This window comes from Salmo trutta, chromosome 26 (genome assembly GCF_901001165.1).
Source record: "Salmo trutta chromosome 26, fSalTru1.1, whole genome shotgun sequence".
NCBI lineage: Eukaryota > Metazoa > Chordata > Actinopteri > Salmoniformes > Salmonidae > Salmo > Salmo trutta.
In genome coordinates, this window is record NC_042982.1 from 41712570 (window position 1) to 41727034 (window position 14465).

Sequence of the window (14465 nt, forward strand, 5' to 3'; positions counted from 1 at the left end):
ATGCTGATGGTCAGGACAACATACTGATGGTCAGGACAACATGCTGATGGTCAGGACAACATGCTGATGGTCAGGACAGGACAACATGCTGATGGTCAGGACAACATGCTGATGGTCAGGACAACATGCTGATGGTCAGGACAACATGCTGATGGTCAGGACAGGACAACATGCTGATGGTCAGGACAACATGCTGATGGTCAGGACAACATGCTGATGGTAATAGTGCTGTAATGTCCCCAGGCAGGAAGAAAGCTATGTTCTGTTCTGTTCTGTTCTGTTCTACCTCACAGCCGACAATACACATCTGCTTCTGCTAATTAGGGTGTCATTTAATCCAACCTGCACTGCTGAAAAACACATGAGAATATTTATTTATTCCACCTTTATTTAACCAGGTAGGCCAGTTGAGAACAAGTTCTCATTTACAACTGCAACCTGGCCAAGATAAAGCAAAGCAGTGTGACACAAACAACAACACAGAGTTACACATGGAACAAACAAACACAGTCAAATTGCGTGAGGAGATAAGCAAATAAATAGGCCATAGTAGCGAAGTAAGAAATTACCTGTTTAATGAGAAATGACCTGTTTAATTAAGGAAAACCACAAAACTGCAAATAATGTTGTTGAGGTCAGAAGACTGATGTTAAAGTAACTGTCCAATGTTTACAGATTTCTATTAAATATGACCTATAATTAATTACAATATGAGTTAAATCGTTTTCCATTCCAAAAAATGGTAGGGAAGAGTGGGGTTAGTTGAGCCAAAGAGTTAGTTGAGCCAAAGAGTTAGTTGAGCCACCCCTTGTTTCAATGAAACCAGACACAAAATGATTCATGTGACCAAATATTGAGGAAGAGGCCAGCATTTCATGGAGTTTGTGAAAGAAGAAAACACATTGAAAAGGTGGTAAGCAAGTTGGGTCCAAAAAACTGATTTTCACCAAGTCAAATGAATGTGTTTTAAGTTTCATGATACTTGTATTTAAACCAAACTTGTGTCACAATGTTTGCCTTGGGGTAAGTTGAGCCAATGGCTACCATACCCTATATACAAATTATTACATTTGGTCATTCTTATGCATAGTATTTTTTGCAATGAGTCACGCATATGAATTCAAGATGCATTTTTGTTACAGAGCAGACATCATGCCCAGTGTATACAAATGTAAAACAAGCAGGGGTCTAGCCCCCCTTGATGTCCTTGAGAGAGCAACCAAGGAAGTGAGAGAAGAAGTCCTTTCAAGCAGCAGCAAGGGATGAAACAATAGACTGAATGACACTGAAGAGGGACAACGACAAACAAGAAAATGGACCATGAACCTGTGTGGAAGAGAGGCTGTGATAGAGGAACAGAGAAACAAGGTCTTATCTGATGACATGGAGTCTGAGCTTAATAGAGGTTAGGATAGAGTGTGGGCGTACCCCAATAACTGAATGGTGTGGGCGTACCCCAATAACTGAATGGTGTGGGCGTACCCCAATAACTGAATGGTGTGGGCGTACCCCAATAACTGAATGGTGTGGGCGTACCCCAACAACAGAATGGTGTGGGCGTACCCCAACAACAGAACGGTGTGGGCGTACCCCAATAACTGAATGGTGTGGGCGTACCCCAACAGAATGGTGTGGGCGTACCCCAATAACTGAATGGTGTGGGCGTACCCCAATAACTGAATGGTGTGGGCGTACCCCAATAACTGAATGGTGTGGGCGTACCCCAATAACTGAATGGTGTGGGCGTACCCCAATAACTGAATGGTGTGGGCGTACCCCAATAACAGAATGGTGTGGGCGTACCCCAATAACTGAATGGTGTGGGCGTACCCCAATAACTGAATGGTGTGGGCGTACCCCAATAACTGAATGGTGTGGGCGTACCCCAATAACTGAATGGTGTGGGCGTACCCCAATAACTGAATGGTGTGGGCGTACCCCAATAACAGAATGGTGTGGGCGTACCCCAATAACTGAATGGTGTGGGCGTACCCCAATAACAGAATGGTGTGGGCGTACCCCAATAACTGAATGGTGTGGGCGTACCCCAATAACTGAATGGTGTGGGCGTATACCGGTCATTACAAATATTCATGTAAGTAGACTGCTGATTGGGCAGCTCATTCTCTTCAGGAGGATGACGTTTTTCTCTATGAGGAAGTAGCAAGCGTGTTTGAAACAGTCTGTTTTGACGAAGGGTTTATTAAAATGTTTTTTATCCAATTTATGTTTTGGCTACAGATACGAGTATAGGATGCATCAACAACATTATTTGGGTATGAGTTAACAGAATAGGAACTTTTTAAAAGTGAGATTTTCGATGGACAGTTACTTTAAACCCCCTGTTTTAAGACTTCCCTGCAGGGTTAGGGTTCATTCAATTACAATTCCACTCAATTCAGGAAGTACACTGAAAGTCCAATTCCAATGCTCGTCCAAGCTTTTCAATTGGGAAAATGTGAAATTGGAATTGGAATTCGGTTTACTTTCTGAATTGAAATGGAATTGACCCTAAACCTGCTCCCCAGGCCAGAAGTCCGATATGTGAAGCATTCCCAGCCTACCATTCAGAAGCAGCATCATTCACTTCTTAGTAGCTGTGGAAATCTCATTCACTGATTCAACATCATTCAAGATTTTCTCTTTTGTGTTGCTAAGTACGTCAGCTCAGAGAAATTTGAATCGAGATTTTTTCCCCCCCATCATTAATACAGAGTGTGGGTGAGGGAGTCATACATTTTTCGATGGCATCATTCACCACACCTCTCCACCCCTCCTCCCTCATTCCCTTCATCTCCTAGGGAACTCCTCTCCCCCACAACAAGCCCGCCTCTCTCCATTTCTCTTTCCCAGCATGCAGTCGCTTCGCCCCCTGGTTCCCCCGGTCGTTGCCATGGAAACAGACCTCCGTCAGGTTGCTCCTGCTGAACACTCCCAATGCGTTCTGATTCGCTCTGACAGCATATGGCCGGGTCACCTACACATGTGACTGCCTGTTCAGCCAATCAGATGTCTAGAGGTGCTCCCCCCTGCCCCTCCCGCTCTGAGCCTACCCCCCCCCCCTTCACCCGGCCCCCTTACACCCCTTGGTGAGGCAGAGACTCCCCACCTCTCCTCCTTCCCCCTGAAGGTGACAGACGTAACTCTGGGGCTGGATCTCAGAGCAGAACAGAGGCTGCTGCACTAATCCACTGATCACTGGGATCCACGGCCTCATTACAACAACAAAAAACATTTTATTTACAGTCAGACTCTTAGTCTCCTGCAGTGTTTATTGAAGAGCACCCTGTGTCGAAAACCGTTCACATTAATACATTAACTGTCAGGGACATTGTGTCAAAATCCTTTTTCTACAAAGCACAGTGAAATGTCATTTTTTATTTATTTTTTATTTATTTTTTATTTCACCTTTATTTAACCAGGTAGGCAAGTTGAGAACAAGTTCACATTTACAACTGCGACCTGGCCAAGATAAAGCAAAGCAGTTTGACACATACAACAACAACACAGAGTTACACATGGAGTAAAACAAACATACAGTCAATAATATAGTAGAAACATAAGTCTATATACAATGTGAGCAAATGAGGAGAGATAAGGGAGGTAAAGGCAAAAAAGGCCATGGTGGCGAAGTACATACAATATAGCAAGTAAAACACTGGAATGGTAGATTTGCAGTGGAAGAAAGTACAAAGTAGAAATAGAAATAATGGGGTGCAAAGGAGCAAAATAAATATATACAGTAGGGGAAGAGGTAGTTGTTTGGGCTAAATTATAGATGGGCTATTTACAGGTGCAGTAATCTGTGAGCTGCTCTGACAGCTGGTGCTTAAAGCTAGTGAGGGAGATAAGGGTTTCCAGTTTTAGAGATTTTTGTAGTTCGTTCCAGTCATTGGCAGCAGAGAACTGGAAGGAGAGACGACCAAAGGAAGAATTGGCTTTGGAGGTGACCAGAGAGATATACCTGCTGGAGCGTGTGCTACGGGTGGGTGCTGCTATGGTGACCAGTGAGTGGAGATAAGGGGGGACTTTACCTAGCAGGGTCTTGTAGATGACCTGGAGCCAGTGGGTTTGGCGACGAGTATGAAGCGAGGGCCAGCCAACGAGAGCGTACAGGTCGCAGTGGTGGGTAGTATACTGTATGGGGCTTTGGTGACAAAACGGATGGCACTGTGATAGACTGCATCCAATTTATTGAGCAGGGTATTGGAGGCTATTTTGTAAATGACATCGCCGAAGTTGAGGATCGGTAGGATGGTCAGTTTTACGAGGGTATGTTTGGCAGCATGAGTGAAAGATGCTTTGTTGTGAAATAGGAAGCCAATTCTAGATTTAACTTTGGATTGGAAATGTTTGATGTGAGTCTGGAAGGAGAGTTTACAGTCTAACCAGACACCTAGGTATTTGTAGTTGTCCACATATTCTAAGTCAGAACCGTCCAGAGTAGTGATGCTGGACGGGCGGGCAGGTGCGGGCAGTGATCGGTTGAAGAGCATGCATTTAGTTTTACTTGTATTTAAGAGCAGTTGGAGGCCACGGAAGGAGAGTTGTATGGCATTGAAGCTCGTCTGGAGGGTTGTTAACACAGTGTCCAAAGAGGGGCCAGAAGTATACAAAATGGCGTCGTCTGCGTAGAGGTGGATCAGAGACTCACCAGCAGGAAGAGCGACATCATTGATGTATACAGAGAAAAGAGTTGGCCCAAGAATTGAACTCTGTGGCACCCCCATAGAGCCTGCCAGAGGCCCGGACAACAGGCCATCCGATTTGACACATTGAACTCTATCAGAGAAGTAGTTGGAGAACCAGGCGAGGCAATCATTTGAGAAACCAAGGCTACTGAGTCTGCCGATGAGGATGTGGTAATTGACAGAGTTGAAAGCCTTGGCCAGGTCGATGAATATGGCTGCACAGTATTGTTTCTTATCGATGGCGGTTAAGATATCCTTTAGGACCTTGAGCGTGGCCTTGAGGTGCACCCATGACCAGCTCTGAAACCAGATTGCATAGCGGAGAAGGTGCGGTGGGATTCGAAATGGTCGGTAATCTGTTTGTTGACTTGGCTTTCGAAGACTTTAGAGAGGCAGGGTAGGATAGATATAGGTCTGTAACAGTTTGGGTCAAGAGTGTCTCCCCCTTTGAAGAGGGGGATGACCGCAGCTGCTTTCCAATCTTTGGGAATCTCAGACGACACGAAAAAGAGGTTGAACAGGCTAGTAATAGGGGTTGCAACAATTTCGGCAGATAATTTTAGAAAGAAAGGGTCCAGATTGTCTTGCCCGGCTGATTTGTAGGGGTCCAGATTTTGCAGCTCTTTCAGAACATCAGCTGACTGGATTTGGGAGAAGGAGAAATGGGTAAGGCTTGGGCGAGTTGCTGTGGGGGGTGCAGTGCTGTTGACCGGGGTAGGGGTAGCCAGGTGGAAAGCATGGCCAGCCGTAGAAAAATGCTTATTGAAGTTCTCAATTATAGTGTATTTATCGGTGGTGACAGTTTCCTATCCTCAGTGCAGTGGGCAGCTGGGAGGAGTTGCTCTTATTCTCCATGGACTTTACAGTGTCCCAGAACTTTTTTTGAGTTCATTGATTGATACTGTCGGCTTTTTCGTCATTGTGGGAGTGAATGGGAATACTAGTGCAGTTGATGTCTCTGTTGATGAGGGTGGATCAGCACCTTCATCCTCCTCTCCTGGTCTGTGTGATTTAGTATGTTGTCTACTATGTGTTGTCTACTATGTGTCTCTGCTCCGGTCCCCAGACATACTGACATCATCAAATTAATCACTAGCTCTGTGAGAGATCAGGTGCAATTTGACTCACAATACACACGCACGCACGCGCACACGCACGCGCACCCACGCACACACGCACACACATTAACTGCTTTAATAAATATGTAGTTGTCAACCCCAGTGAGGCGCATGGGTGCTGAGGGATTGTGGGAGCCTGAGTAAGCTCTGTTCATTGGGCCTTTTCTGTTCTCAGTCACTAGGGAGAACAGAAGGCCCAACTCCCCAACTCCCCCCTCCCTCTCCCTCTCCATCCAACTCCCTCTCCCTCCCTCCCTGCTCTCTCTCTCTCTCTCTCTCTCTCTCTCTCTATAATCTCCACATATTCACACTGTATGCCCTCTCTGTAGCTCAGTAGGAAGAGGTATGATGCAGTCACCAGTCCCTCTCTGTAGCTCAGTAGGAAGAGGTATGATGCAGTCACCAGTCCCTCTCTGTAGCTCAGTAGGAAGAGGTATGATGCAGTCACCAGTCCCTCTCTGTAGCTCAGTAGGAAGAGGTATGATGCAGTCACCAGTCCCTCTCTGTAACTCAGTAGGAAGAGGTATGATGCAGTCACCAGTCCCTCTCTGTAGCTCAGTAGGAAGAGGTATGATGCAGTCACCAGTCCCTCTCTGTAGCTCAGTAGGAAGAGGTATGATGCAGTCACCAGGTCCTCTCTGTAACTCGGGGGGGGGGGGGGTCCATCCTCAAACGCCCCTAAGAGGCCAATCTCCTTTTCAACCACTTCAGATGCTTTCAAAGGAAATCAAACGGCTGTGTGGGTTCAACATTGAAATTGTATTGGTCAGGTACACATGTTTAGAAGATGTTATTGGTCAGGTACACATGTTTAGAAGATGTAACTGTGGGTGTAGCTAAATGCTTGTGTTTCTAGCTCCAACAGTGCAGTAATATCTAACAATTCACAACAATACACCCAAATCTAAAAGTTAAAGAATGGAATTTAGAAATTTTAGGATGAGCCATGGCGTAGTCTGGTAAATTGTTCCTTGTTTCTGTCTAATGGAACATGGAGGAAACACACCTTGTTTCTGTCTGATGGAACATGGAGAGAAACACACCTTGTTTCTGTTTAATGGAACATGGAGAGAAACACACCTTGTTTCTGTCTGATGGAACATGGAGGAAACACACCTTGTTTCTGTTTAATGGAACATGGAGGAAACACACCTTGTTTCTGTTTAATGGAACATGGAGGGAAAAACACCTTGTTTCTGTCTAATGGAACATGGAGGGAAGCACAACCAGGAGGAGTGGAGCGTGGAGCATCAATGGCTAGACCATAGAATTAGGAATTAGAATACTAGAATGATAATGAACCTTCTTAAAGGTCAGCCATTTTGGTCAGGGGAGTTGGTCAACTATGGTTTGCTAGTGCTGTGATAAGATATTGTGTAAAAGTGCTGAATTTGAAGAATTTATCTGCACTTTATGTTTGTTAGCTAGCTAGCCAGCCAGTTTTAGAGAAATTATTCCTTTTAATATTTCAAATTTACTGCCAATATGACAACGTTTCCATGTAAACAATGTAGTCAATCCACAGCCAAACACTGTCTGACTTCAGTTGATGACAGGACTTAGACAAGTTGTAAATGAAACAAATACTGATATTGTATCATATAAAAGCACTCTGGGCTATTGCAGCAGTCGTCCACTGGACCTCAGGTGGGCAGTGTGAAAAGTTCCCTGTGTGGTCTCTGTGGGACACCATACTGTAGTGTTGTCAGCAAAGTCACCAATCCATCTCGAAGGGGCGTGAAAGAGAGCGACCGGGCTCTACGTATTTGCTGACCTGTGACCCAATGACTACCGCCCCCTGGTTAAAGTGGAATTTACACACACTGACGAAGATGAACATGGGGATACTTCTGTAGTACAGACATTTAAATGCAATTCATGGAAGGCAAGGAATGGAACAAATTCTACCATGCCATTGTTGAATACTCGTTTCTGATTGGCTTGAAGAGCATTCTAGAGCGTGCATGATTTCCCTATAACGCAAGGTATATTTACTCCCTTGGAGATCATGGGTCAGGCTGGCTAGCCAATCAGGGCCTGAAGAGACCGCATGGCTAGAGAGTGCACAAGGGTGCGACACATGGCTATTGTCCGATTGGCTGAAGCCACAAGCTGGAGGAGATATGGATATGTCAGGAGGGGAGAAAAGGTGAGGATGGGTAAGAGTCTGACAGCACGGGTCCAGATATCAAATAAACAAATCCACACATAACGTAGTGAAACAGCGTCCTGTAGCGCCCTCGCCAGGCGGATTCTGTAACAGCTTTCCAAGAAAACAAAAATGAAGACATTTACACTCTGTTCACGTGTACATTCATTTTAGAGGCTATTTATACAGAGAATTGGTATACAAACCCCTATAAACTGTTAAAAATGATATTTCTATATTTTAGGTTGACAATAAATCTATTACACAATTTCTGATATATCACATGAGTTAGTTTTATTGTCCCACGTAACGCGCCAAGTAACCTTAGTGGTTAAGAGCGTTGGGCCAGTAACCCGAAAGGTCGCTGGTTTGAATCCTCGAGCCGACGAGGTGAAAAATCTGCCGACGTGTCCTTGAGTAAGGCACTTAACCCCTAACTGTTCCTGTAAGTCGGTCTGGATAAGAGCATCTGCTAAATGACTAAAATGTAAACGTTAAATCTGGATTATGCCTCTAGGGCCATTTCGTTCCAATGAGACTGGTTTGGATTTCTCCCTGAACAATATGGCTGACATTTTTAACCCATTCTGGAACTCAACGGGTCTGACTATAGAGCAGCTCTGTGTGTCGGTGTATGCTTGTCATAGTGAGAAAGTGTGTGTGTGTGTGTGTGTCTGTGTCCAGCTGGTCTGAGCCCCTCCCCCAGGAAGCCCCCTGTGAGTGATTTTTCAGGAGACAGTCTGAAAGAACAATACTGTGAGAAATCGTGTGGTGGTGGCTGGGTCACTGCACTCAATGAGTTACTCTGTCTGTCTGTCTGTCTGTCTGTCTGTCTGTCTGTCTGTCTGTCTGTCTGTCTGTCTGTCTGTCTGTCTGTCTGTCTGTCTGTCTGCATTCAATGAGTTACTGTGTCCATGTGTCTGTCTGTCTGTCTGTCTGCACTCAGTGAGTTACTGTGTCCATGTGTCTGTCCGTCTGTCTGCACTCAATTACGTTACTATGTCCATGTGCCTGTCTGTCTGCACTCAATGATGTTACTGTGTCTGTCTGTCTGTCTGCCACCAAATGAATGTATGTATCTTGCTGTGTCTAAATGGCTGGGGTAGGTTGCATGTTTATGTAGCATGCCAGGACCAGGGGCAGGACTGGGGCCAGGACCAGGGGCAGGACCAGGATCAGGACCGGGGCCAGGACCAGGGGCAGGACCAGGGGCAGGGCCAGGATCAGGGGCAGGACTGCGGCCAGGACCAGGGGCAGGACCGGGGCCAGGACCAGGGACAGGACCGGGGCCAGGACCAGGACCAGGCTTGTAAACTCTGATATAATGGAGTGGGTAGAAATGTTTGGCACTGAGCAAATTTCAGGTCTGCTGAGCGCAAACATGAACATTGTGAAAATTCGGTGTAACTTCAGGCATGTGTTCACTGTGAACACTGAGACTGTATCCGCTTTAAGTTACAGTTTTAACAGTGGTCAAGTAGGCTACTGTGGTTATTAGATCACAATGTAGGCAGAGTGGCCTAACATTAAAAAACAATGGAGAAAAATGCATCCCATTACATTTGTATATGGAAATTGCTGTTCTATCATTTAGCCTACAGTAGCAGCAGATGTGTGGTGTTCAATATAGGCCATACAGGCCTACTGCAGCTCTGATTGGTTACGGTGCACCGGTCTGTGTAGCGTTCAAGACAACTGGGAACTCAGAACTCAGAACTGGGATCTCAGAACTGGGAACTCAGAACTGGGAACTCAGAACTGGGAACTCAGAACTGGGAACTCAGAACTGGGAACTCAGAACTGGGAACTCAGAACTCAGAACTGGGAACTCAGAACTCAGAACTGGGAACTCAGAACTCAGAACTGGGAACTCAGAACTGGGAACTCAGAACTGAGAACTCAGAACTGGGAACTCAGAACTGGGAACTCAGAACTCAGAACTGGGAACTCAGAACTGGGAACTCAGAACTGGGAACTCAGAACTGGGAACTCAGAACTCAGAACTGGGAACTCAGAACTGGGAACTCAGAACTGGGAACTCAGAACTCAGAACTGGGAACTCAGAACTCAGAACTGGGAACTCAGAACTCAGAACTGGGAACTCAGAACTGGGAACTCAGAACTGGGAACTCAGAACTCAGAACTGGGAACTCAGAACTGGGAACTCAGAACTGGGAACTCAGAACTCAGAACTGGGAACTCAGAACTCAGAACTGGAACTCAGAACTCAGAACTGGGAACTCAGAACTGGGAACTCAGAACTGGGAACTCAGAACTGGGAACTCAGAACTCAGAACTGGGAACTCAGAACTGGGAACTCAGAACTGGGAACTCGAAACTCCGACTTTCGACTACAGTGCGTCAAAACAACTGGGAATTCTGGGGAAAAAAACGAGCTCCGACTGGAAAAAAATCGATCTGGCAACTCTGGCCTCTATTTAGAGCTCAGACTGGGAACTCTGGCCTCTTTTTAGAGCTCCGACGGGGAACCCTGGCCTCTATTTAGAGCTCCGACGGGGAACCCTGGCCTCTATTTAGAGCTCCGAATAGGAACTCTGGCCTCTATTTAGAGCTCCGACTTTCCGACCTGAAGATCGCCGACGTCATGATTTGACCTCGTATTTTTCAGAGTTCCCAGTTGTTTTGAACGCGGCATCAATTGTGCCTGTCAATATAATATAATCCTACTCCAATGCGCTCTACCTACAAGGAAATATCTTGCACAGTTAGTTTTGCATACTAAATCTTGCGTAGTTCGTTTTATTTCAGTATGTTACACCGAAGGTGGCTAATACTGCGTTGATTCGAGCACAATTCCAAAAAAAGGGAAAACGAGAACATGTAGTTAAGTTAGTCCACTGATATTTATTATATGGCGCCCGCGCAGTTTAGAGGGAACATTGGTGGTAAGACAAGTGGCTAGTGATTGACATTAAGTGTGTGTGTGTGCCACATGTGGTTGTTTTCACCTTAATTGGGGGGGGGGGGGGGAATTTGCATACCGCACCAACAGATCCACAGATATGCAAATTGGGGTGGGTCTAGGATTTCTGGGATAATGGTGTTGATGTGAGCCATGACCAGCCTTTCAAAATACTTCATGGCTACAGACGTGAGTGCTACAGGTCGGTAGTCATTTAGACAGGTTACCTTGGTGTTCTTGGGCACAGAGATTATGGTGGTCTGCTTAAAACATGTTGGTATTACAGACTCAGACAGGGAGATGTTGAAAATGTCAGTGAAGACACTTGCCAGTTGGTCAACGCATGCTCTGAGCACACGTCCTGGTAATCCATCTGGCCCCACAGCCTTGTGTATGTTGACCTGTTTAAAGGTCTTACTCACATCGGTTGTGGAGAGCGTGATCACACAGTCGTCCAGAACAGTTGATGCTCTCATGCATGCCTCAGTGTTGCTTGCCTCGAAGCAAGCATAGAAGTTATTTAGTTCATCTGGTAGGCTCATGTCACTGGGCAGCTTGCTGCTGTGCTTCCCTTTGTAGTCTGTAATAGTTTGCAAGCCCTGCCACATTCGACGAGCGTTGGAGCCGGTGTAGTACGATTCAATCTTAGTCCTGTATTGACGCTTTGCCTGTTTGATGGTTCGTCGGAGAGCATAGCGAGATTTCTTATAAGCTTCTGGGTTAGAGTCCCGCTCCTTGAAAGCGGCAGCTCTAGCCTTTAGCTCAGTGCGAATGTTGCCTGTAATCCATGGCTTCTGGTTGGGGTATGTACTGTACGTACAGTCACTGTGGGGACGACGTCCTCATTGCATTTATTGATAAAGCCAGTGACTGATGTGGTGTACTCCTCAATGCCATTGGAAGAATCCCTGGAACATATTCCAGTCTGTGCAGCAAAACAGTCTCAATGACTCAAGTAAAAGTAAAAGTCACCCAGTAAAACACTACTTGACTAGAAGTCTAAAAGTATTTGGTTGTTATATATACATAAGTATCAAAAGTAAATGTAGTTGCTAAAGTATACTTAAGTATCAAAAGTAAATGTAGTTGCTAAAGTATACTTAAGTATCAAAAGTAAAAGTACAAATCATTTCAAATTCCTTATCTTAAGCAAACTAGACAGCACCATTTTCTTGTTTTTTAAATGTACGGAAAGCCAGGGGCACACTCCAACCTCTAGGCATCATTTATAAATAAAGTATTTGTGTTTAGTGAGTCTGCCAGATCAGAGGCAGTAGGGATGACCAGGGATGTTCTCTGTTTAGTGAGTCTGCCAGATCAGAGGCAGTTGGGATGACCAGCGATGTTCTCTGTTTAGTGAGTCCGCCAGATCAGAGGCAGTTGGGATGACCAGGGATGTTCTCTGTTTAGTGAGTCCTCCAGATCAGAGGCAGTAGGGATGACCAGGGATGTTCTCTGTTTAGTGAGTCCTCCAGATCAGAGGCAGTAGGGATGACCAGGGATGTTCTCTGTTTAGTGAGTCCTCCAGATCAGAGGCAGTAGGGATGACCAGGGATGTTCTCTGTTTAGTGAGTCCGCCAGATCAGAGGCAGTTGGGATGACCAGGGATGTTCTCTGTTTAGTGAGTCCTCCAGATCAGAGGCAGTAGGGATGACCAGGGATGTTCTCTGTTTAGTGAGTCCTCCAGATCAGAGGCAGTAGGGATGACCAGGGATGTTCTCTGTTTAGTGAGTCCTCCAGATCAGAGGCAGTAGGGAGGACCAGGGATGTTCTCTGTTTAGTGAGTCCTCCAGATCAGAGGCAGTAGGGATGACCAGGGATGTTCTCTGTTTAGTGAGTCCTCCAGATCAGAGGCAGTAGGGAGGACCAGGGATGTTCTCTGTTTAGTGAGTACGCCAGATCAGAGGCAGTAGGGAGGACCAGGGATGTTCTCTGTTTAGTGAGTCCTCCAGATCAGAGGCAGTAGGGATGACCAGGGATGTTCTCTGTTTAGTGAGTCCGCCAGATCAGAGGCAGTAGGGATGACCAGGGATGTTCTCTGTTTAGTGAGTCCGCCAGATCAGAGGCAGTAGGGATGTCCAGGGATGTTCTCTGTTTAGTGAGTCCGCCAGATCAGAGGCAGTAGGGAGGACCAGGGATGTTCTCTGTTTAGTGAGTCCGCCAGATCAGAGGCAGTAGGGATGACCAGGGATGTTCTCTGTTTAGTGAATCCGCCAGATCAGAGGCAGTAGGGATGACCAGGGATGTTCTCTGTTTAGTGAGTCCGCCAGATCAGAGGCAGTAGGGAGGACCAGGGATGTTCTCTGTTTAGTGAGTCCTCCAGATCAGAGGCAGTAGGGATGACCAGGGATGTTCTCTGTTTAGTGAGTCCGCCAGATCAGAGGCAGTAGGGATGACCAGGGATGTTCTCTGTTTAGTGAGTCCGCCAGATCAGAGGCAGTAGGGATGTCCAGGGATGTTCTCTGTTTAGTGAGTCCGCCAGATCAGAGGCAGTAGGGATGACCAGGGATGTTCTCTGTTTAGTGAGTCCGCCAGATCAGAGGCAGTAGGGATGACCAGGGATGTTCTCTGTTTAGTGAGTCCGCCAGATCAGAGGCAGTAGGGATGCCCAGGGATGTTCTCTGTTTAGTGAGTCCGCCAGATCAGAGGCAGTAGGGATGACTAGGGATGTTCTCTGTTTAGTGAGTCCTCCAGATCAGAGGCAGTAGGGAGGACCAGGGATGTTTTCTGTTTAGTGAGTCCTCCAGATCAGAGGCAGTAGGGATGACCAGGGATGTTCTCTGTTTAGTGAGTCCTCCAGATCAGAAGCAGTAGGGATGACCAGGGATGTTCTCTGTTTAGTGAGTCCTCCAGATCAGAAGCAGTAGGGATGACCAGGGATGTTCTCTGTTTAGTGAGTCCTCCAGATCAGAGGCAGTAGGGATGACAAGGGATGTTCTCTGTTTAGTGAGTCCTCCAGATCAGAGGCAGTAGGGATGACAAGGGATGTTCTCTGTTTACTGAGTCCGCCAGATCAGAGGCAGTAGGGATGACCAGGGATGTTCTCTGTTTAGTGAGTCCTCCAGATCAGAGGCAGTAGGGATGACCAAGGATGTTCTCTGTTTAGTGAGTCCTCCATATCAGAGGCAGTAGGGAGGACCAGGGATGTTCTCTGTTTAGTGAGTCCTCCAGATCAGAAGCAGTAGGGATGACCAGGGATGTTCTCTGTTTAGTGAGTCCTCCAGATCAGAGGCAGTAGGGATGACAAGGGATGTTCTCTGTTTAGTGAGTCCTCCAGATCAGAGGCAGTAGGGATGACCAGGGATGTTCTCTGTTTAGTGAGTCCTCCATATCAGAGGCAGTAGGGAGGACCAGGGATGTTCTCTGTTTAGTGAGTCCTCCAGATCAGAAGCAGTAGGGATGACCAGGGATGTTCTCTGTTTAGTGAGTCCTCCAGATCAGAGGCAGTAGGGATGACAAGGGATGTTCTCTGTTTAGTGAGTCCTCCAGATCAGAGGCAGTAGGGATGACAAGGGATGTTCTCTGTTTAGTGAGTCCGCCAGATCAGAGGCAGTAGGGAAGACCAGGGATGTTCTCTGTTTAGT